Genomic DNA, 24,636 nt, shown 5'->3' with positions numbered 1-24,636 from the left:
GCTGGGAAGAATCATCCTTCCTCTCTTGCCCTGAAAACTCTGATCGTTTAGGGACACTGTCAAGGAGAAAGTGATTGAGCTTTCCCTCTTGAGGTCTGCCCATTCATCTCAAACATGCTATCCCAAGACAGACAGCCAACAGCAGAACTGCTCCAGAGGACAGGGTCTTGCTTGCCGTCCACCAGCAACTCAGCTTTGCAATTTTTTTTACACAATTCTGAACACACATTCACTGAAATCCTTGTTGAAATAATAATTTGCCAGTGGAATACATTCAAGCCCATTATGTCTTTTCTGAAAAACATGGGCTGGGAGAGGTTCATTTTTTTCATGTACATTAATAGATTTTATGCCAGCTCACCCCTAAAAACACTGCTGGTAGCAGAGGAGGAAGAGGCATAAGCGGTCTCCCATGTTTCTTTTCTCCAGCATCCCAAAACGCTTGGGACAAACAGCGGATCTCAAGTTCAGCATGGTTAACACTGAAATTGCCAGGCATGCAAGTGCTGCCAACAGCAAACATTGCTGTTTCAGGTCAGCTGAGCAGGTATTTTTATTTTAGCTACTTCTTTAGGATAAGTTTTCAGCATTCCCATATGTTTTGCGTTCATACAGAAAGCAGCTCTGAAAAGGGTTGGTACTTTGTAGAAGCAGCTAGAAGTTTGTATTTCTGTGAAATGACATGGAAGATTAAAAGAGCAGACCTTGAGCTCTTTATCAAAAACAAAAGTCTCATTAAAAAAAAAAAGCCTGGTTTTCTCCTAAACTTTAGCTATCCCTTTGACTTCTCTTATGTACATGACATTTGTGTATTTTTAAAAAGTCATAGAACAATGAGACCAGAAAAAGCTCTACGAGTAATTGTTTTCTGAACACACTCATAAGGATTCTCCCAACAACCTTATTTACAGGGAGGTGTCAGTGAGCAGCCTGTCTCTGAATCTAAACCTCACCTTACTACAGACATCAGAGGAGAAGGTTACAATGCTGTTGTTCAAAGGTTTTAGAAATGACAAATATTATTGAGCAGTCTTCCTTCCTCTGTCTCTCCCTCCCTCCATTGTTCTCAACTTGCAGGAACCTGTTAAGTGAAAACAACCAAAAATCTTTAACACTGCTAACAGATGAATGTCTCCCAGTCTCCCTTACTGCCACAGCATGTAACAAGGAGCTGGAAAATATCCTCAGTGACTGATCAAAGAATTGACAGAAGTAATCATAGCTGGAATGTCAGGCTGGGATGGGTGCTTACAGCTCAAACCTCCACTAAAATAAGAGAGAAGTTCTTGTTTTTCTTTTCTTTTCTTTTCTTTTCTTTTCTTTTCTTTTCTTTTCTTTTCTTTTCTTTTCTTTTCTTTTCTTTTCTTTTCTTTTCTTTTCTTTTCTTTTCTTTTCTTTTCTTTTCTTTTCTTTTCTTTTCTTTTCTTTTCTTTTCTTTTCTTTTCTTTTCTTTTCTTTTCTTTTCTTTTCTTTTCTTTTCTTTTCTTTTCCTCCACCACTCCCAAGCACTCTTGTGGTGGTTTGACCAGGAAGAAGTGGGAATTCTGGGATGTTGTGGTCAAACCAATGGGTGCTTGGATTTTGATATTGGCACCTGGTATAGCCAGTGGGTTTTAGGACACACCTCCGAGAACACCCAGGGGTTAAAAGCAGAGCTTCAGCCCTGGGAGGCTCTCTTGGGACTTCGAGGGACGGAGGTCGGATCTCTCCCCCGTCCAGCCGCTGCTGCTGGGCGGGGCAGGGGCAGCCATGCGGTAGGCCTGGGCCTGGACAGAGATGGGAGTGAGGAGGCCTTGGAGGATGGAAGGGTGGAGAGCAACAAGAGAGATCAGACAGCCATTCCCCCCTTCCCCCTTGGAGACAGTCAGAGAGAGAGAGAGAGTGAAGCCTGTGTCGTTACCTCGAAACTCAGTAAATATGTGCTGGCAGCAGGCAGCCCGGCTGAGGAGATGGGGGGGGGGGGTGCAGCCAGGAGTCCAGCCGCCTGGAGGAGTTTTTAACCCTTTTTGGACAATGAAAACCTTACAGAACATTAACCCTTCCTAGACGAGTGATAAGAGTGGAGGAGGACGAAGGAAATGAACGAGTGATGGAGGTCTGGACCAGAGAGAGAGAGAGAGTGAGAGATGTTGAAAGAATGGAGAAGATGGAGTGGCATTTTATGCTGGACTCTTTCGTGTAGCCATGGACAGAGCCATGTTTCCGTGAGATACAGAGACTGAGTCCAGGGGGAGAAATGTCCCAGAGCCAAAGAAGATTCAGTGTGGGTACCCCTTGGCCCCAGGGGGTATATAAAATATGGGGGGGATAGATGTCCCAAAGGTGAGATACTGTGCTTTTCTGGAACTGGACAAAGCATCCTTAAAAAGACAACCCTGGAAGCAGCCCTGATTCTTGTTCGGTGGTGAGAGCACCGGAACAAGGACAGAAGAGGCCACCATGACACATGGAAGGACTCCCTCTCCTCTTGAGGAACTGAAAGTTTGAGCAATCTAAAGGGTGGTGTTGGACCCAGAACTGGTGATTTTGGAGGATGTATTGTATTGGGAATTTAGGGGGGAGGAGGGGGAGAGTGTTTTTTGTGAGGTTTTCATTTTCCTCGTGTTTTCTTTCTTTTCTTTTGTGTGTAGTTTAGTAATTGTTTGTGTGTAGCTTAGTTAATAAACTTTTCTTTATGTTTAAGTTGTAGCCTGCTTTGCTTATTCCTGGTCACATCTCACAGCAGACACCGGGGAGAAGGTGTACTCATGGGGGCTCTGGCTTTGCCAGGCCAAAACCATAACAACTCTGAATCAGACAGGCTTGACCTCTCTGCAGAAATTCATCTTCTGTTTTGTCCCAAGCTTCTGATTTTCAAGCTACAGTAACACAAAGTGTTTCTGCAATAGGATCACATGCTCTAGTACTTATTTTCCAAATGGTAGCTGCTGAGATGTGCTATGTTCCTGGCATTATTTCATGCATGAAGTCAACACTGAAGTTCCTGTTGGCCAAAGTTTCTCTCTTCAGCTGTGGTTTAAGCTCATCAATATCACAGCACTGTTTAAGGAGCCCAGCAATAGAATTCTGTCTTGTTTGAAAGGCACTTGGAGGATTAAAAGGTGTTTCCACAAAAAGTATTTGAACAAAGATAAGTGCAAGCCATGAGGCAAGCTCTTGGTGCCACTGTGCTAGCAGGGAAGCAGTGTGTGAGAGGATGCACAGGCATGCAGGCTGCACTCTACCTCCTTTTCTAGGATGTGTTTTATGAGAGCAAGCCATACTCACACACACAAAACTCCTGGTATCTCAGCTGGGAAAGAAGGACAGCACCTCAGAACTGACTGATGGGAGCAGAATCAAACCTCCATCTGATTTTTCAGAGTCTGGTGCATTTTGCTTCTCTCCTATAATGTACAGAGACTAAACGACACCAAGCCCTGACTCGTCCCAACCTGATCACCAGCTGAGCACGTGCTGGAAGGTTGTGCTTCATGGTAATTAGGGAGCAGGCCAGGGGTCTTCTTCCTGGCATGGAAATAGCTATGTAAGTGATGAAATGCTGACACTGACACACCTGATGCTGTTCCAGCATGTTAGTTATTGCACACCCCTGACATGATGCCTGCCAGGGTGTTGATGTTTTGGAATTACCTGGAAAAAGACACTTTAGCTATAGCACAAAGTTGCTACAGGAAACTGCTTCAAAACACCTGCCATCAGGGACTTGGGATTAATAGCTGTTCTGGTATGGACACCACCTGGTTTGTCACCCCAGGACAATAGCCTACAAGGTAAGTACATCGTAATAATCTTGGTAGCTTTGATGGAAAAATCACTGAAGCCTGCTCTAAGTAAGGGACAAAACTGCAATATTTGTGCAACAGCAAAGGTGGAGAAAGAGTGAAACAGAGAGCCAGGAAAAGTCCCTTACTTGGACAAGAGTTTCAGTGTAACTATTCTTTCTTATTTGTTTTATTCCCACTCTCTCCGTCCCTCTGAGATATGATCTTCCTGCTTCAGCAGAACTGCTACTGACTGACTTCAGCTGCTACCTTTGAGATGACTTAAATCACTAGGTCTTTAGCTGGTAGCCTGCCAAAACTGTTCAGTGACTTTCATCCTTTTGCAGACCACAAGGGCCACACCAGCACAAAGCACAAGCAGGAGCAGCCCTATGGTCACTGAGACTTGCACTGGTGAAGGCATCCCACTGAAAAATCACTGCACAGCTGCAACACACAGCTCTGTCTGGCTCCTGGACACAAACAGGAGGATGGTCAGGGAGAAGGGGCAGACAACTCATAATGATATCTCTAGAGTCATTGAGAATGCTGCAACACCAGCAAATTTCTGCCTTGCTTCTTAAAATCACTTCCACACACTTCCTTCCTGCACCACAGTGCCCTTAAGCCTCCTGTACATAAAACCACAAATGGTAAAGCCTAATCAGAATGAAAAAAAATCTGCAAAAAAGTGTGAATTTCAGTGTTTTCCAGTACATATTAGGAAATATTTGCCAGACAAAAGAACTGAATTAAAGGACGATGAGCCCTTCAGGATTGGTTTAGGCAGCATTTTTAATCAAACTATTTTTACTGACATCCCTACTCAGGCCTCTGAACCTGGGTGTGCCACACGTTTTTGTAAGAGCTGCCTGTACAAGCTCAGGATGCTGTACTTGTGCAAGTGAGAGGTTTCTGTCCTGGCACAGGACCGAATGAGAGCTGGCAGGTTGCTTGAGGCAGGGAGCCCTCCAATGAGCAGACCTGAGGGAAACAGGCAGCAAACTCCCAGCAGATTCAGGGCTGAAGGACAGGCACTGAGACACCATGCTTTAACGTGGAAGCTTGCTCATGTTACTGCTTCTCAAATGGTCGGTGTATTGGTAAGGATGGGATAAGATGTATGGAGAAGGACGCAGGGGTGTTACCCCCAGAAGAAATGATGCTGCACAGGCCAGACACACAATGGCTTCAGACTTTGCTGCAGAGGAGCTGCAGGGACGGGTGCAGGAGGCTGCTGAAAGTCAGTCTGCAACCACCTTTACCATGGTCAGCTTCAGCCCTGCAAATAGCCAAAATCTCCTTTGCATCCCTCTGCTTTTCTCCCTTATCATCCTGCTTCTCTGCCTCCACATCACTGCAGTGACATGAGCTTTCTGTGTGTGGACAGATCAGGTGGCCAAATTTGTTCTTGCACAGGGCACAAACCCAAGACTCACTAAAAATTGTTGATGACATCCAGAGACAGGTATGAAAGCACTGATGTGTCCTACAGTTGAGTGCTGTGTGCCGTGAAAGCATGGCATGGATGTTTCCTGCTGCTCAGCCTCCTGCAGTCCCATAACCAGGGGGAGTCATCTAGGCACCAGTGGTCCCCCAGAAGAGCTGAAATGAAGTCATCCTGGGGCCTCTGTTACCGTGGGCTGCTTCAGATGGGTGATGCTGCTTGAGCTGTGCCACCAGTAACAGTGCTGATCTCTGGATACTAAGAGAGACTGTGCTGACCTCCAGCCTTCCTCGCCAAAAGAAACACCAGGGCCCACCTGGAAATTTGTGCAACGTCATGGCTAAAGCCATGAGATCAAAAAGGATTAACTTTTGCTGCTTTTCTCGGAGACACCTTCAAGCTGCTGGAAGTAAAACTGAGTATCTGCTGGAAGTAAAACTGAGTATTTCTTGAGCAGTAGACACACCAAGAACTGAAGATGGGTGACAGCACCTTCCCTAATTCTGCCAGGCTGCATCATCCCACACCCATGGTGCTGAGCCCTGCATTGAGTCATTCCAGGGAGGCGTCGAGCCAGTGCAGAGCTGTCCAGAGGTGTGTGCAAAATTCTGGTGCTGAGAAAAAAATAGAGTGAAGAGGAAGAGATGTTGTCAAAGTGCAGCAATTCCTTTTTCCATTAAGTCAACTAGACTAAGTAAGGTAAATCCTTTTCCATGGGGGTCTTTCCTGCACTGTGTCAAGAAGTAATTGCTCATGCCCTGAGTTGCAAAGGCAACATGTATCCAAAAAGGGTGCTACTAAAATAATGAAAAAAGGCATTTCTACCAGGAATTCTAGGCAAACTCGCTATCCATGATGAGAAGCTAATCACCTGGAGAAGAGAAGAAATAGAATTTGCACATATTTTCAGACTGTTTTAAAATGTTTCACCTGCTAAAAGGCTGCTGAATTTTCTGTTTTCAACACTGTGCTGTGTGTTGACTGTTGCAGCTCTCTGTATGTGGACTAGCCATTTTTGTATTAAAGAAGGATTTTTTCCCTCACAACCAAATAAGATTCTGAAAGCCCCCACTGTGGGAAAAATAAAAATAAAAAGCAAAGCAGTGTTTTGCCAGATTTCCTATTTCATGACATATTGGAGCAATATTTCGAGAGAGACAGCCCAGCCATAATAACCTTCAACACCTATTTTTTCCATGTTCTGACCCTCAGTTACAGGTGAACAAGGTCAGAGAACTAGCGGGACGAGCAAAATCTCGTACAAGTATAATGGCAGCATTAGGGCTCCAGCACACCCACTCAAAGGATATCCACACCATTTTCAGGATCCCTGTTCATCTCCCCCACAGCACTGCTGCTGGATCTGCAGCCAGTTGGAAAGTTGAGATGGTGGCATCCATCAGGGAGAGGGACAGGGCAAAATCAGCAGAAGTTGCTCAGTCCCCAGAGCCACCCTGGGCTGGTGCAGAGTCTGGGCCTTTTCTGTGAGGCATCTTCGGGGCCAGGCACTCCTGTGCCCCCAGGAGCCTGGTACCACCAAGCACAAATGCTGGTACAAACATCACTTGCATGACTAACAGCCTGAGCACTACTCTTGCAACCCCCCCAGCCCTGTTTCTAAAACAAGATGCCAAACCTGGTTGAGGAGAAAAAGAAGGTGACATTAAGGGGAGTGGATGGATGAAGCAGTTCTCTCTGAGGTAAGAAAGGTGGAAAGAAGTATGGAATGCAAGAAGAGCAGGAGGAGCAGGGATCCACAGCAGCATCCTAATTTGTATGGAGACCAGCAGATGGAAGGTAAGGGTCTGTGTGCATGCATTTAGCTGATGAAAACATGAGATAATGTGTTATTAGCTTGGCCTGTAATAAAAGGAGATTACATAATGTTGTTCTTGTCACAGACAGAGTGTGTACTCTGACATTCACAGCAGTCTGGCTTATTTTCACTGATTTCACACAAATGTAGGCAATAACATCTTTCATTCCTGTGCTCTATGTCAGAAATAACAAGAGGTCTTAATCAGCGTTTGATGACTTGCACAATGTCTAGATTCATAATACTCAGGCTCCTGGTATGGCTTTTCATATTAAAAATAGTATTACTTTAGTGAGAAAAATACCATTAAAAAGAGAGCCAAAAGCTTCTAAGTGTGGTCTTGGTGATACAGCCATGTAGAAACAGACTTATGCTGCCTTCAAAGAGCATCACACAAAAAATTTAGCATGGAAATACAGTAATGGAAGAGCAAATCAGCAGAATCAGGTATGCTGTTGTTTACCCAGAAGTAGGAAAAATTAATCAACAAGAACTGAGGGCTAGTGAGGCAGAGAAGAAAATGAATATTTCCCCAGAGTAAAACAAGGTTATAGCTGATGCTGATACAGTGAAGTCTATCCAGATGGGGGAAAAAAACCAGGGATTATTGGACAAGGAAGAAGGGTCTCAAGAAAAGTCTGTAGGAATTCCCAGAGGTTCAGAGTAGCCCGACAAGACAGTTTTACACTGCAGCCACTGCAGTCATCTGTCTCTCTGCCTTCTACACGTTGTCCACATACTCTTGTCCAGAGTTACCACAGCTGCAGATTTGGCTGCGTTTTCACAATGGCTCCCATTTAATAGTCAAGATTTTATAAAAATAGCCAATGAATGGATCAAGTTCATCTCAGGGACTGCCTTGGATCAAGTGTGGTTGTAAGTTAAGTAGTGGAAGAATAGTTGTGCAAATATGTTGTCTGAGCAAATGTGGGTTTTGGACGAAGACTTCCCATAGTCCAAAAGAGGGGCTATGTGTTCTTAGGTGCAGAAATTGCTTAGACCAACATGGTGGTGGTCTGATATGACAATAATTTCACTTTGTGATGGTTTGATATCGCAACAAGTGAGGTAAAATTCTGCTTTGTTCAGAATGATCTGCTGTCTTATAATTTCACCAAGAATTTACTCCTGCAAGCTTTATAAATATTAGCTATTTTAGTCTCATTTAATTTCAGAAGATATTTCTTCAGCTTTATGTAACTTGGATTTGTGATAAGTATTTGCCTTGGACGCATAAGGATTATTTTGCTTTGCATTTTCTCCTCAACTAAAAATTCCTCCCTCCTGAAACTGCAGATGGTCATGGGCAAAGAGCAAATATGTTCATGCAAAATTCATTGCACCTGCATTGCTCCTGGTGTGCTGTAATGGTTTTGCCTGCTAACTGTAACCAGATGCTTCTGTCATTTGGTGTTCAGACCAGACTGTAAACCCTGTCTGCAGAAGAAACACACAGAGAAACATTCTGCCACCTGATCTGCTCGCAGTGCAGCAGATAATTTCCAAGGCCAGTGTTAGGTAAATAATAAATAATAAATGCAGGTGTCCACTTCTGCAAGGGCTGAGAATTCTTCTTGTGTCTATGGAAGCATCTTCATGAAAGCATCACCCTGCTTTTCTGTTCCCTGCACAGGTGAACAGTGAGAGCACAAAGCAGTCTTGCAAAAAGCAGATATTAGCAGCTGGCAAGGTGGAGAGAGTGAAGACTCTCCCAATTCACCATAAATGGAGGAGGGTAAAGGTATCTGTAGCTAAAAATAACTTGCCTGAAGAAAAGGCTTCAGATCTCAGTTGTTGACACATCAGGTGTTGGTCTTTTGTCATGACCAGAGGAGCTGGCAAGCCCCAGGGTGCAAAAGGACAGCTGCTGAATGGGATGTTTGTAAGGATGTGATGGCAGGGTTGGCTAAATGATGATGACTTGGCTAAATGAGTAATGACAGCAAAGTCCACAGCCACGGGATGAGAGATCCAGAAGCACCCACAAACAGCTGCCTGTCCATGACAAGTCCTCCTGCATGTGAGCAGCCCTCCCCTTCTGCAGAGGAGGATGCAGCCAGGGCTGTGATGCACAGCAAGCTTGGTCTCTCAAAGTAGGCACCATGCTGAGGGACAGAAGCTTCTGGCAGAAACAGATGTTGTGGGAAAAGGTAATTTGCAAAGCCAAAGCTTCTTCCCTTGGGAATCTGTCCTGGTTTAACTGGGATAGAGTTAATTTTCTGGGATAGAGTTAATTTTAATAATTGGTGCAGTGCTCTATTTTGGATTCAGAGTGAAAATTATGTTGAAAGCACACAGATGTCTTGTCTGTTGCTAAGCTTATCCTAAATGAAGGACTGTACAGTGTTTTGATCATGGAGTGATCTAGAATAGTGGAACCACTGGCAGTTGACGTGATGTACCTTTCTCAGAAGGGGAAAAGCCTTTTTTGCACACATTAGCAGTGCTGATTAGACCTTTAAACTAGATTGGAAGGGGGAATGGGAAAAAATCAGTCTTGCCAGTAATCTGCAGCAGGATGCTGCACCAAAATTTGAGGGACAAATTGCTGATGAGGTGCTTAAATAGGCTCCACAAGGTGACAGGTGCAATGAACCACACCTGAAACCCTCCCATAAAAACAAACACACACACACACACACACACACACACACACACACACACACACACACACACACACACACACACACACACACACACACACACACACACACACACACACACACACACACACACACACACACACACACACACACACACACACACACACACACACACACACACACACACACACAGCATGAGGAACAAGGAAGAGGAAGCAGGAGCTTTGGCCCAGTCCCAGAGACATGCCATCACTGGGATAAGCAAAACCTGGTGGGATGAGTCCTGTGACTGCTGTGCAAGGATGGGTAGTTGTGGACTCTTCAGCAGGAACCGGCTGGGCAGGTGAGGTGGAGGTGGTACGGCACTGTAAGTAATGGAGGGGCTGGAATGTGTGTGGAGTTTGCAGTTGGCAGTGACATACCTGACAGCCTCTGGGTAAGGATTAAGGGATGGATAAATAATGCAGATGTCATTGTGGGAGCCTGTAATAGGCCATGCAGCCAGGACAATGACACCGATGAACTATTCTTTGAGAAACTAAGGGATGCCTCCAAATCATCTGCCCTTGTCCTTACGCTTCAGCTTGCTAGATGTTAACTGGAAATATCACACAGCTGACACAATCAGGTCAGGAAGAGTGCTAAAACACCTGGGTTGTAATCTCAAGATGCCGGTACCAGATTTGTTGCTTATTAACACAGAGGATTTTGTGAGCAGTGGAGACAAGTGGCCATCCAGGCCTCACAGAGCATCAAGCTGTTGTCAGGAGGAAAAGTGCCAGCGAAACCTCAGCTCTGGACATGAGGAGAACAAACTTCAGGCTGCTCAGGGAAATAGTGAGTAAAGTTCCCTGGGAAAATGCTTTTGCAGCACCCGGGTCCATCAGTGCTGGTCACTTTTCAAACATCACCACCTAAGGGCATAGGAGCAGGCAATTCCCAAATGCTGGAAGTCAAGCAGAAAAGGCAGAAGGCCAGCCTGCCTGAACGGGGATCTTCTTGTGAAGCTATGGCAAAACCAGCAGGTATATGGCCAGTGGAAGCAAGGTCAAGTGATATGGGAGCAATACAGAGATGGTTTTTGCTACTGTAAGAATAAAATTAATGAAACCAAAGCGCAGTTGAAGTTACAGCTAGCCAATACTGGGGGATACAATAAAAAGAGTTTTTAAAAATACATTAATGGGAAAAGGGAGTGCAGAAATTACATCAGCCCGTTAGGATGAGGATGGTCACCTCATAAACCTGGGCACAGACAAGGCAGTTTAATGATTTCTTTGCTTTGACCTTCAACACCAGTGACAAAATCTGGGAACTGCAGTGGCCTGAGCTGGAGGACCACAGCTGAGAGAAGGATGAACTCCTTGTCAGTCTTGAACTAGTGTGGGATCTGCTGCTCCAGCTGAATCCCTATAAGTCTGTGGTGCCTGATGGGGTCCATCCAATAGTACTCAAAGAACTGGCTGGTGTCATTGCAAGGCCTCTCTCAGTGATTTTTGAAAAGCTTTTGAAACCCAGAGAGGTCCCAGCTGATTGGAATCTGTGAACATTGTCCAAATTTTCAAGAAGGACAAGAAGGACAACCCTGGAGACTACAGTCTTATCAGTCTCACTTCAGTGTTCAGTCAAACTACAGAAAGATTATTTTGGGAGGTAATGAAAAGCACCTGAAGAGCAACACAGTCACTGGACACAGCCAGCATGGCTTTATGAGGAGGAAGTCCTGCTTATCAAACCCGATTTCCTTTCATGATAAGATAACCCACCTAACTGATCAAGGGAAGCCAGTTGATGCAATCTCTCTGGATTTCAGTAAAGCCTTTGATGCTGTTTCTTACAGCATCCTTCTGGACAAGGTGTCCAGCATGTGGCTGGATAAACACATTATGCCAGGGGTGAGCAGCTGGCTCAGGGGCCAGGCAGAAGGGTCACAGTGAATGGGGTGACCCCAGACTGGTGACCTGTCACTGGGGGTTCCACAGGGCTCCATGCTCAGCTCTGTGCTCTTTGTCTTCACAAATGCCTTGGACACAGGACTGGAAGGGTTACTAAGTAAGGTCTCAGATGATACAAAACTGGGAGGAGCAGCTGACTCCCTCAAAGGCCGGAAGGCCCTGCAGACACACCTTGACAATGAGAGGGCCGGGCAGGCACCAACTGCATGAAATTCAGCAAGGGCAAGTGCTGGGTTCTGACCTGGGGTGGGGCAACCCTGGATGTACAGACAGACAGACAGACCCCAGATGCGCACAGGGAAAGGAGAAGTGGAAAGCGGAAAGGAGAAGTGGAAAGCAGAAAAGAGTGCAGGAAAGGGACCCGGGCATCCTGGTTGAAGTTGAACATGAGCCAGCAGTGCCCTGGCAGCCAGGAGGGCCCCCATGTCCTGGGGGGCATCGGGCACAGCATCACAGCCAGGCAAGGGAGGGGATTGTCCTGCTCTGCTCTGCTCTGCTCTGGGGCAGCCTCACCTCGAGTGCTGGGGGCAGGTCTGGGTGCCACAACACAAAAAAGACATTGAGCTGTTAGAGAGTGTCCAAAGGAGGCCACAAGGATGGTGAAGGTTCTGGAAGGGAAGCTGTGTGAGAAGTGGAAGAGGTGACTTGGCTGGAGAAGAGGAGACTGGCGGGAGACCTCACTGCAGTTACAACTCCCTTGTGAGGGGAAGAGGAAGGGCAGACTCTGATCTCTTCTCTGTGGTGACAGTGACAGGATCTGAGGGAATGGTCTGAAGTTGTGTAATGTGAGGTTTAGATTGGAATTTTACTTTTCTTTCCAATTATCCTCCCCAACGAGGGGGCAGGGGAGAGCAAGTGATTAGCTGTATGGTTCTTAGTTGCTGTCTAAGTTTAAAACATGAGAGAGTCCCAACTTTGCACATGCTGGTAAAATCACAATCAACTGGCCTCTCTGGTAGACTGCCCTCCAACAATGCATGTACCCCTAAGATTGCTCTGTGCCTCTTTCAGCCTCTCCTGCTTCTTCTTCAGCACACACCTGCCTCCTGTGACAGCCGCAGAACAGTGAAGCATCCTCTGCCCAGAAAACCCAGGGCCTAATTTACCCTGTAAGCCTGGTCAGTAGGCCTAGGTTTCCATTAACTGATAGTGACTAATCAGTCATTGCAGAAAAATCTATGTGGGACCATGAGGGAGGTTCAAAAGTCTGTGGCTTCAGTGGTGACTCATCTTGGAAAGACCTAGATTAGTTGGTGGAAATTAGACCCAAACTTTCCATTGATAGGCAGCTGTGATTCTCCTCTGAATTGCAGCAACACATAAATAGCAGGCAAGGCAGATAAGGCCTAAGTCTTGCAACTTTGTGAACTACATTAACCTTTGCCAGCTGTACATGAATCATATTAACCCCTGCTAGCTGGGGTTAATAGTGGAAAGAAGGTGTTCACACAATGGCAACAGGTGACGGTATTAACAAGACTTACAGGGAAAAAGGGAACAGACTGACTTATACGGAAAGTATCTTGTGGAGATAAAAATGGCTTTCAACAGAAGATATTAGAAAATTTCTATCATAATGAGTAGAACGCACAGTTTGAATCTTAAGGTCACCAAGACAATGCCTCTGTTCTGGAGCTGAGTCCTCAGAGGAGCAGCAGACAAACATAAGCACCAGCAGAGGATATTTTGGGAGGCTACAGAGTAAAACCAGCAGAGGATGAAGGAGTACATGAATGGCAGGCAGACCCCAGCGCAGGGGAGACCAAAGTTTCTGCCATTGCAGAAGAAAGCCTACAGTGGCATGAACATTCAGCATGCTGCAAAAGGCTCTGATGGCAATCACTGCCTGGATCACGTCAAAGGTTAGAGGAGGCAGGTCTGGAAATAATTACTTTAAAGCAGCAGCAGTCATTGTTCAACCACAACCTTAAAGGTGAAGATAAGGTTTAATGAAACTGCAAAGCAAATGAATCTGAACAGTTGTGCAATCCAGCTGTAGTAATAAAGAAAACTACAGCCTGTGCAAACATGTTATGACATTTCTGTCCCAAGCACATAATGAGTACAACATGCAGTTTGAGTCTTAAGATGAGCAAGCCAATGCATCTGCAGCAGAGTCACCCCTAGTGTAAGTTCTTGTACCCAGCACACACACACACTGCCATCCCCCCCACCACCCCCATTCTCTGGCTGTTCAGCTACACTGACCATCACACCAAGTCAAACCACAGCATCAGAGCCTCAGGATGTTGCCCATTTTCATTTTCACTGAACCTTACATCCTGTAGCATTATTTCAAACTCCTTCTCCATATTCCCCTTTACATACCAACTTCTCTCCACTCTACACTTTATGATCCACTCTGCAACCCGCTTCACCTTACTCTCCAGTTAATTCCTTCCAAGTAGTATCAGATAGAGCTATCACATTTTCTTGCAACTACAGGATAAATAATGTTGAAACTCTTAATATGTAAGATATATTAAAAAAATCAAGTAAATATCTGTACATAAACAATTAAGGAAAACAGTACACTGAGTCAAATTCAACAGGACCACAGCACAGTCATCTAGAATATCACCGGGCTGCATCACTGGTGCTGTGTACATCAGGACTAAATGCAGTATTATGAAACTATCAGAGAACTTGAGGGAAAAAAATAGGACAAATGTCACTTTTTTCTCTTGTGAGACAGTCCTTGTTTTTTCCTCCTTTGAACTACCTCCCACAGTACTCACTGAAGCAAGGAAATGCTGAATGCTGTTGTCCCTCTCTGACCAAGACTCAAGTACACCCTTCAGATGACAGCCTTTAGCTGACAGAAGGAATTCAGGGAATTACTATGCTTGCTAGACTAAAAGCCACACACATTTTTATTGTACATAAGCATACGAAGGCATCTCTATGCTGATGCAAGTCCAAGAACTGAAGATTATTTTTGAAGTGTCAAATGGCGTTGCTTTAAACCTGTAGTTTAAAACTATTCTTTAAACATATTATATGTTTTAAAAACAGCTATCCTGGATTGTCCTGGATTGTTGTAAATGGCACTGAAGCATTGCCACTCCAGAGCACACAAAGCAGACCATCCACCTCCAGCAAGTACCTGCAGACAAGAAAAAGGCATTCAGCGTGCAGCCCAAGTTGGCTTCATTGTCAGCCTCCATTTTTTGTTTGTTTTTTTTACACTGGGGGAGGGGGGAATATGTGTATTTAGGAATAAATTTGGGGATTTGTAAATGTGTCTGAAGCATCTAATCCAACACATAACTGGCATTTTCTAAAGGAACATAATGAATTTGTGTAAATTCTGCTTAGACAAAACCAGTTGTTCTTGAATTAGACAAAGGGCAGTCATTTAAACCATTGTTACAGCTGCTTTCAAATGCATTCCTGACCATGTAAAGTCAAAATGTGCAGCACTGAGGGCACTTTCCTGAAAGGAAACAGATGACATCTATGGTCACAAAATTTGCAAATTAGCTACCACTCAATCAATTTTGTGAGGAACATGTTAGATGTTATACCCAGAGACAGAATTTCAAATTGAGACATCAGCTGTAAAAAATAAATTTTTTCCTCAGGTTTTTTCCCCCCCAAGGAGATTATGTCTACAGCCCTGTGAGTTCCATGCTTTCAGAGATCAGATATTGCATTTCAACTTCCCGTTTGTCTTCTCATCTCAGAAGACATAAGACCACCTTCTATTCCAAGTTGCTGCACATAAAAAAACCAGATGTGATTTTAAAAAATCATGTAAGCATATCAGTACAGAACTCACACACTGACAAATTATGAAACAGACATAAAACTTCCTTAACACCACAAAATCAAAATTAGTTGAAACTTCAGTTTACACTGAATTCAGAACATTCCAGTTCTCAAACACTGTCAAATACATTAGAATTAGCCCAAGCAGGCCGGGTCCAAGCCTGAAAGTGTGGGATTTGGCTTTCCACAGGAGTACATTTAGTGTGCATCTCAGTAAGGCAGCTGCTGTAGTGATAGGCAGCCTTGTTGCTCTGGGCAGCCCTGTTCTGCAAGACAGGTGACACTTAAAAAGGGAATAAGTTGTTTCAATAAAGTGACTTGCAACTCATCCCTTGAAGTATAAAATTGGCTGCAGCTGCTCAGGTGTGTCCCCTGTGGGTGTGCTACCATAGGCTTCACAAGAGGCTCACACCTGCAGCCAGGCTGTTAGCTGTGTCAATGCAGCTGCAACAGCTCATTGCAAAAATAGCGTTCGATTTCACCTGCACGTGTTACAGGTGCTCTGCAAAACTGAGAGCTTGTGTCTGAGCAGAGTGTGCAGGGGAAGGAAAACACCTGGGTTCGACTCAGACACTGTCTTGCTCTGGGTTTGCTCTGTGCCAGCCACTTGGAAGGCCTGATCCATGAATAGTACTCTCCACTGTGAGTGAGGTAATGCAACAAACCAAAAGTCAAATTACTCCTTTCACATACTAAGCTACTTCCTCCAGCCCAAAAAACTTCTGTATTTCAGGTTTGTTTCAGTACATCACACAACCAACCAAACATGCACCTACATCTTTTCTTCAGTCTTATTCCCATTGCTAGTGAAGAAAGACCAAGGCACAGACCCTGTCTCAGCTGTGGAATGCGTCTGGTGCCTGCCCCTGTCCCCTCACCCCCCAAATGCTGTTCTGCTCAGGAGGAGGACAAGCAAAGGGATATTTTGTTTTGCATTTTGAGGATGAGTGCTGGTGTTTGGATCTGGCAGCATGGTTTGGAATTAAAGGACTGACATTACAGTAGTGGTTTTCAATTTGATTTTGTATACAAAGCTTCCAGGTTTTTTAATAGAGACAGAGACCTATATCTGGCAAGTGGAGCCCATGAACAATAGGTTTCTTCCACTGATTTATTTTCTGCTGGCCTGGTCAGCAGAAAACCACCAGTTCAGTGCAGAGTAGCACAGAAACCACAACCTGACATTTACTTGCAAACAAAATCGTTGAAGTGCGCTGAAAATGAAACTCTCCAAATATGCAATGTTCAGCTGAGTTCAGCAGAGAGTCAGATTAAAACAAAAATGAAAAACTCACACAGCTGAATCCCTCTCACTGAATTGAAAGGAGAAAAACCTCAGAATCATTAGGTTGTAAGAGACCTTTAAGATCAGCCCTAGCACCTCAACTAAACCATGGCACGGAGGGCCACATCCAATCCCAGCTGCTCTCTCAGTTGGTTCATGCTTTCGATGGATTCTTTAGCTTTTCTTTCTGGGCTTCCTGCGTGAGAGACACGGATATACTAGACTAAGTCCAGAAAGATGGACTGGAGCTGTATTTCCAAGCATTCCTGGCACTTCTCTGCAGCACAATCAGTAACTCTGAGAACATGCTGGACATAGGCAAGGACCACCCCCTGAAGGCCAAGCCCAAGGACAGCTAGCTTGTCCCATTTGCAATTACCAAACACCACATAATTTGTAATTTGTCCTAGTATTCTTATTCAATTTAAACTGTGAAACCACCATAAACTCCCAGTATATCCACACTACTACGGAGTTCAAGAAGACAAATGTGCATGTTCTAGTTACCTTCCTCTAGCACATACCACAGGACAACATGTGCCAACATGTAGTGTCATACACTCTGGACCTCTGTATGAGGCTGGCCATGAGCCAAAGGTGCCAAAGCTGACAGCCCTTACTCTCTCTGTGTAGGAGGGTCAGTACCTGCTGTGCATGGTGCCCCTAATGCCTTGGGGCCTGCACTGGGCCCTGGCCCCACTGAGCAGTGACTTCCAGCCATCCTGGCCCCGCAGCACAGAGGCCTCTGAACAGCCTCAGAAAACCTCGTAGAGAAAAAAACAAAACAAAACAAAAACCAAGCCCTTTTTTCAGCATTTACCAGAAGAGCACAATTACTCCTAGACAGGAGATCTGGAAGCTGGTAGTCAAAGGGATCAATGGTGTTTGCAACTTGGGTTTGAGGCCTGGAGCCCTTCTTCCTCTTCTTGGGAAAGCACAGTGCCAGCTGCACTGTGGGAAGTGCTTGCCATGCCAGTGCTTTCTCCCACTGGTTTTGCCTATTCTGCAAGATCCACCCTCCCCATATTACTCCTACCCCTCACACTGGTCAGCCTCAGCCACTGGCCAGACGATTCAGGATCTGTCTCCAAGATCTCTAGAAATACAATTTTCTGCACTTTATTTTCTGCACTAAGTCAAAATTCTATCTAGACATTTCCAGATACACTTTTGTAACTCCTCAGGGCCAGAAAGTTTTGCTTTCGTGCTTTGTCTTTATTTGGACTTTTGGAGGGGGGTGAGGAAAATAGAAAATTTCAGAACTTGTAGAAAATAGCAGCTTTACCAATTCCTCTCCAAAATAGACATGCTTTTGTTTCTCTTTTAAAGTGAAAACATTTGCTAAATTACTTGCTGCATTGATTTTTATGCATGCTCATTATTCACAGGAAGAAATCTCGGGAAGAAAAACTGCAAGGAAGCAAAAGCATTTCCTCTCCTACAAACCAGCAAAAACACAACCATGAAATGACATGCAGGATAAAAATACTAGCATTCCATTTCTATCCTAAGGCCTCTCAGGTCTCCAGCGTTATGATGGTTGCGCCATTAGAAAACTGTACCACCTACAGTTTTTTTCCGTAGCCTTTTCCTGCAAGCAAGCTATGGCATATGAATATATGAGAGCAGTTTGCAAAGATGTGCTGATGCATCAAGGCAGGCTTGTCCCCACACAACCCATTAGGTGCCACACAGGCCCTTCTGCAAACAAAAACTGGGCTGTTTGATGGAGCCTAGCTGTGTCTGCCTGAAGTGGTCATCAAGAGACAGCAACCCATCTGTCACCATTTGCAGCACAAACTCCAGGGCCAGTTTTCTCATGGTGACAGCTAAAACTATCAACAGCGTCACTATTGCAATAGAGTGTGGAAGAGATAGGACAAGATGTCCCAAGGTCTGCTTGCAACGTGCCCAGGTTTTTCTGATAGTAAATGCTGAACAAAACCCACAGTACAGCCACAGTCAGGGATATTTTGGCTTGGCACATGACTTTTCTCAAGAAGTTTTTTTAATGAGAGGCCCCTCTACCAGGCAGAATTGTTAAGCCTTGTTCCACAGGTCTGTCCCAGGCCATTGCTATGCATTATAAGAGTTTCCTTTTGGGCTGCAGTCCAAAGTTTTTTGACTGATTTCATGCAGAAGTTTCCAGAATTTAGAAGTCTGGGGATTTTTTTCTCTTTACTTTCTGCCTTTTTTTTTTTTTTCAGTGCATAAGTAGAAATATTTCTTTGAAACAATTTCCTTCTAAAATTATCTCAGCTTCAGGAATCATGCTGCAGGTAGCTTCTATGCCTACATATTCCACACACTTATTACTTTTATTCCTTGCATAAAGCTTTAATTTATGACTCATCACACAGTAAAGCTGTGGTAAAAAGAGGCCAAGGACTGTTTCAGGACAAATAGCACCAAAGGTACACGTGTTCAGGCTGCTTCCTTTCTCAGAAAGACTATATTGTTGCTCTTCTCTCTTATTTTCCTTTCTGTTCTTTTCAGCAGGGTGAAGACAATCAGTGTAGCTGGTGGAACAAAAACCCAACTGGCAACAGTGATGACCAAAAAAAGACTTGCACCAATTTACATCAGTCAGAGAGTTATTTTACTTCATACTGGAGTCTCAAATCTCACCTCCCACTCCTTTATCAGGCCTTACAATGGAGGGGACCTGAGCTTAGCCATTTGCCTTGCTTTGCAGCTAAAACAGTGACAGTGGAAATCTCTGATATTGAGCAAATATTAGCCTGTTCGTCCTGGCTGACTGTTGTGGGGGTTGTAAAACTTATTGCTAGAACCTTTGGCTAGTGTTCAGAAGGTAAATCAGGGATGGGCCAGCAACACGTTTGCCCCACTGACAGAAGGTCTATCTCACAGCATTGCTATCTGTGAGTGCAGATGGCTCTGGGACATTGCTCATGTGCATGTGAGTTTACTGGTCTTTAACCCTCTTCTGATAATCAGCAATTTCCTGTGATGAGAGGTGTTGCCCTCCAGGTGCCAGTCCCATTGATATCTTGAGATAACACACATGGGAAATATTTGCTTCGACAGCTACACCTGAGATCCAGTCTGTGATTGAACACTGTCTCTCCTGGTGCTGATAATTTGCTGTTTCTTCTGGCACTTGTGAACAGTTTTCATTCTCCAAAAAGCAAGTCTAAAATGTCTGAGAAAGCCTGCAAGCTGGTCAGCAGCTCCAGAGAGGTGTGAACCTTCTCTCCAGCATCAGGGATTACAAGTTCTTGCCATTTCTCTGGAGACATACTAAGCTTTAGAGGAACTGGACTTGCACAAAACAGATGCAGTGTTATCTGGCAGTGGGTTGGATTAAGCTGCTAAGTATTGCTATTTCCTATCCAGACGGCAAGGGGATGAGTAATGTGTACACAACAAGAGCAGCTGGGCAGAAGATGTTTTTCATGTGTTTCTCCTAAGTGGCAGCACTGACAAATCGTGGATTACTGCTACAAGCACAACTCTTCAGTATGCTTCAGAAAGCCCCACATTCTTGAAACTGCATTACCTTCATCCTTTGTGGAAAGAAAAAAAAAAGAACAAGAAAAATGAACCTCTGTGGTATTCAGCACGTGCCAATTGAAAAACCAGCACTGCTGTGCAGTGCCACAGCACCTTTTGCTGGGAGGAGAGATTGCTGGTTTTTCCCACCTGACCTCCAAGAGCATGAAAAAGGAAAGGGAGCTTTCGTGAGAGTCACGAACAGATTTACTCCCCTTGGTAGGAGAGGCCCATTCACCAAGGCGTCCAGAGAATGGGTACCTGTTTTTGGGAGTGTGCTGCAACACAAATGGGCAGTGCAGCACCACTGGCAGCTATGAAGGCTGCAGAGGTCCCTGTTTCACGTCCCCAGAAGATCAGAGCTGGCCATAGGGCAGAATAAGGAACAGGGTACTCTCTGATTAAAGGATTCTAGTTGCTCCCAACCTTTACCCACCAGAGTCCTGCCCTCTGTGTGAATACAAGACAGTTGGCTACATCTGAACTCCAGATTTCAGCAAAATTTTTAGGCAACAACTCATCTCACAAGTGTTGCCCACACCTCCTGCAGGCTGCCCTACATATCCTGAAGGTGATGCTTGGACCCTGCAGGGACACACAGCACCCTGTGATGCATCTCAGAGTGCTGGTGCTGCACGGGCTGTGGGGACCTGGTACTGAACTGGCACCTCTTGGGCAGCAAAGAGACTTCAGCAGAGTCAGCTCCTTGGAGAAATGGAAACCTAATTATACAACATTGACAGTGGTTCCCAAGGGCCCAACAGGGCTGGCAGCACCTCTTGCACTGGCAGCACCCGCTGCACATGGTGATTATGCCAACTCTGCCACTTCTGCCTCTTTGTACTCCCTCCTCCAGCATGAGAGCAGAGCAGCAAAATCCGCTCATGGACCACTGCAGGGGCTCACCCCATGCAGTGCCGTGAGGGAAAATGGATTATACCTGATTTCAGTGGCATTGCTGATGGAGAGGGATGCCTCTTTATTCTGCTTCCCTGTGCAGTGGTAACTCCGGGAGGGTTGAAGGAGGACTCATAAGAATATAATTCCAAATTACTTCCTCCCAGCCCCAGGAAGGAGAAGAGGAGCACACGATTTAAGGAGTTAAAAGAGGGCCTTCACATCTCCATCCACCCTCCTTGTCTTTCTCTGAATTTGCCTAAAGCTTTTCCCCCCAACTTCTGCCCACAGAAGCCTCCTGGCTGGAAGCTCACAGCTAATTGTGTGCATAATGTTGTTCCATCCATCCCGGCTCAGTCAGAAGTGGTCCAGATAGCTGCATTCCCTCTAAGTGAAAGAGTTATTTACCCAGCTGAGACCTGATCATGGTGCCAAGTCAAGGCTGTCTGTTGGCAGCAGAAGGAACCACCCTCTGGGACAGCCATCTCCTAGCAAAGTGTCCTGGTTTAGGACAAATTAGGGGAAATCTCCAAAAGGGAGCCCCCCAAAACAAAACAAACCTCCAACCACCCCTCCCCCAACACCGGGTTCGGGAAGGAATTTCTCGGAGGAGCAAAGTGGAAAACAAAACCTATTTATTTACAAGTAACAAAAGAACACTCCCCAACACAAGAAAAGGAAAGAAACAGACTGTGTATGGTGAGGGCGTCAAGCTTCTCTTGCAAGCTCCAGGTGTCCTGGACGTCTCAGGTCAGGTCCGGAGCCGGTCCAGTATCTTCAGGGGAGGGTAAGAAAGAGGGAACAAAAGAAAAGGAAAAAAAAAACAGCGCAAAAAGCAGAAAGCAAGCAAGCAAAGCGGTTAGCCAAGCCAAGCAGCCAAAAGCCAAAAGCAAAAAGGCCTGGTCAAACACTCCCCCCCTCTCTTCCCCGCCCCGCCGCAGCAAGACGGCCGGAGGGGGGGAAGAGAGAAAAGGCACAGCTGCCAGACACAACACATGATATTGGGATAAAGGCTGTCAACCCACGACACAAAGGAAGTTGGGAAGGATGAGTAACATAAAACCAGCTGAAGACATCCTCAGACCTGCCTCTGGCCCAATATAATTGGCACTGATTACAGGTTTGCACAATCTGTATCCATGAGTTTTCATTTTTAGGTTGCTCAAGGTTTACATGTAGTTAGTTAATGTGGAAGCAGGACACCAGAGGCATGGCTGTTTGTCCTGGGCTGCCCAAAATATGCTATCACCTGCTCAGCAACTCCCTTGCCCCCAGAACCACAGTGGCCATGGCACCGCCTGTCCCACAGGCTCCACTTCCCAAAAGCAGAGCAAAAGCACGTACACAGCATCAGGGCTGTGCTCTTGGCTGGGGAAAGAGGAAAGGGCTGCTAATGAGAAAACAACAGCATGCAGTGATACTGGAGCAGGCTTTCCAAAAGGCTTACATCACAAGAGTTGTTCAGCCACCAGAGAAACAATGCAAGAAATAGGCAAGAGAACAGTGCTATTTGCAAAGTACATCTAAGTCCAAAAGCCAATTAAATATCGATTCATGGGTGATCATGACTAAATACTGAGAATAAAAATAATATTAGAAACAGCCTAGAAGAAAAACTGCTTAGTACATGGCATGGGTTAAAAGCACTCACCTTCAGTCTGCATTGGCTCAGGTTACGGTTCTGAGAGTGGAGATGAGGAGGAAGTTCCTGGGTTGTGATCATGCACAGCAGGGGCTCTGGGTCTTCACAGCGTTTACTCAGACATCACTGAAGCCTCAAGGCGCCGAGCCTGTCCCTGCCCTTGCAGGGCGCTGCCGCCTCCTCAGGCACACAGCAAATACCGCAGCAAGGTTCCCGCTGCCCTTTGTCCCGGGCAGGAACACAGTGCCGTGGGAGGTGTGTAGGATTTTGACAGATGTGTTTCCAAGAAAAAAATGTTCATCTCCTCCTGTGGCAATGTCCAGAGGCTTTGTCTGACTTCATCAGCATGTGTTATTTTATATGCATTACTTTGTCAAACAGACGCAAAATGTTGTGCTCTTTCCTGGGCAGGGAACATAACCTGAGAGAGCAAGTCTAAGGTACACACACAGGGTGATGTAAGTCTAGAGGACACATTTGCAAAAGAAGACACCCTAGAAAGGCAAGTTTCAATAAGATATCAGTTTGGAAAAAGCAGTAATAGACCAAAAAGACTAATTCCAAATAACACTGCTGCAAATACCACTACAGCCATTTAAACAAGACACAAAGAGAACACATCCACTGCCTTATGCACCATTATGCCAGGCAAACCAGAATAAAGAGGATGGAAGGTACTAGATTTTAAAAGGCAGCATTTTATACTCTTTCCTTCTCTTTCACACTGGAACAAATTAAGACAATGAGGAATCCAAGCCTGTAGCTGCCAGATAAATACTGAAGCTTCTCAGAAATAGGATGTATCACCTGCTGGAAAAAATCAAAGCTAAAAACTGGTATCCAGTTGAAAGAATACTGTGTTTTAACAAAAGGTCTTTTTAGCAAGAAGGAATACAAATACACCCAGACAGCACTCATGGAAAGCATGGAAATCTACAATTTTTTCATTTACTAACATAAAAATGTTATATTATAATATAAAATTAAAGGGAAGAAATTAATCAAGACCACATTTTCTTTTTTTTTCTATTTACAAGCAAAACCTATGATATAGCAATCACATCTAATGTTTATTTAAATTAATTTAAAATATACCCTGCTAAAGAATAAAAACTAATTATTAATATGAAGGTAAATATATTTAGTTTGAAAGTGCATATATTGTGTATCAACAAAATATGCACAGGGTTAATGTTGTTTAGCTAGCTTAAAGCTAAAACTAATCCAATACACAACTCGAATTCCCACAGCTTAATACATTTTATGACTAAGCTGCTGCTTTAATGGCCAGTCATAAAATCTAAATCACTTAACCCAACACGCAAAGCCCAGCATGTGCGCTGAAATCTGTGCTAAGCCATTAAAGGCATTGCTGTCTGAGGCTGTGAGCCTGCTGCAGCTTATGCTGGTGTTGATCACTGCAGTTGCTTCCCTCTGCCAGCCACCAGACCCTCCACTGAGGCCTTCCAACCTTAAAGCAACAAACAAATACTCAAACAGAAAAATCAACCCCAAAATTCCCAAACCTGACTCCCTCCCTTCATTTGCAACTGGATTTAGTTTGATGAAATGGACTCGCCAAGGGTTTATTAATCCCCGCAGCCAGAACAATGGAGTGCCATTCAGTAACATCTGACCTCTTCAGCCTGTGCCCAATGTACCTGTGCCCACTGTACCTGTGCCCACTGTACCTGTGCCCAGTGCACCTGTGCCCAAATGCACCTGTGCCCAATGTACCTGTGCCCAAATATACCTGTGCCCAGTGTACCTGTGCCCAAAGTACCTGTGCCCAGTGTAGCTGTGCCCAATGTACCTGTGCCCAGTGTAGCTGTGCCCAATGTACCTGTGCCCAATGTACCTGTTCCCAGTGTACCTGTGCCCACTGTACCTGTGCCCACTGTACCTGTGCCCAGTGTACCTGTGCCCAATGTACCTGTGCCCAA

The 24,636-nt window shown here is 45.1% G+C and overlaps 1 long non-coding RNA gene across 1 annotated transcript in view; it reads right to left on the bottom strand.

Annotated features, from left to right (window-relative positions):
* Window positions 1-23,017, bottom strand: part of LOC134431944 (uncharacterized) — a 43,924-nt gene extending 20,907 nt beyond the window's left edge. The window contains exon 1 of the long non-coding RNA XR_010031153.1: window positions 22,703-23,017. This is a non-coding gene — a long non-coding RNA (uncharacterized LOC134431944). The remainder of the gene's footprint in view (window positions 1-22,702) is intronic.
* Between the last annotated feature and the right edge of the window lie 1,619 nt (window positions 23,018-24,636).

The sequence above is a fragment of the Melospiza melodia genome, chromosome Z, assembly GCF_035770615.1.
Source record: "Melospiza melodia melodia isolate bMelMel2 chromosome Z, bMelMel2.pri, whole genome shotgun sequence".
Classification (NCBI taxonomy): Eukaryota; Metazoa; Chordata; class Aves; order Passeriformes; family Passerellidae; genus Melospiza; species Melospiza melodia.
Note: the sequence above shows the minus strand (reverse complement) of the source record. Positions and strands in the feature narration are given on the sequence as shown.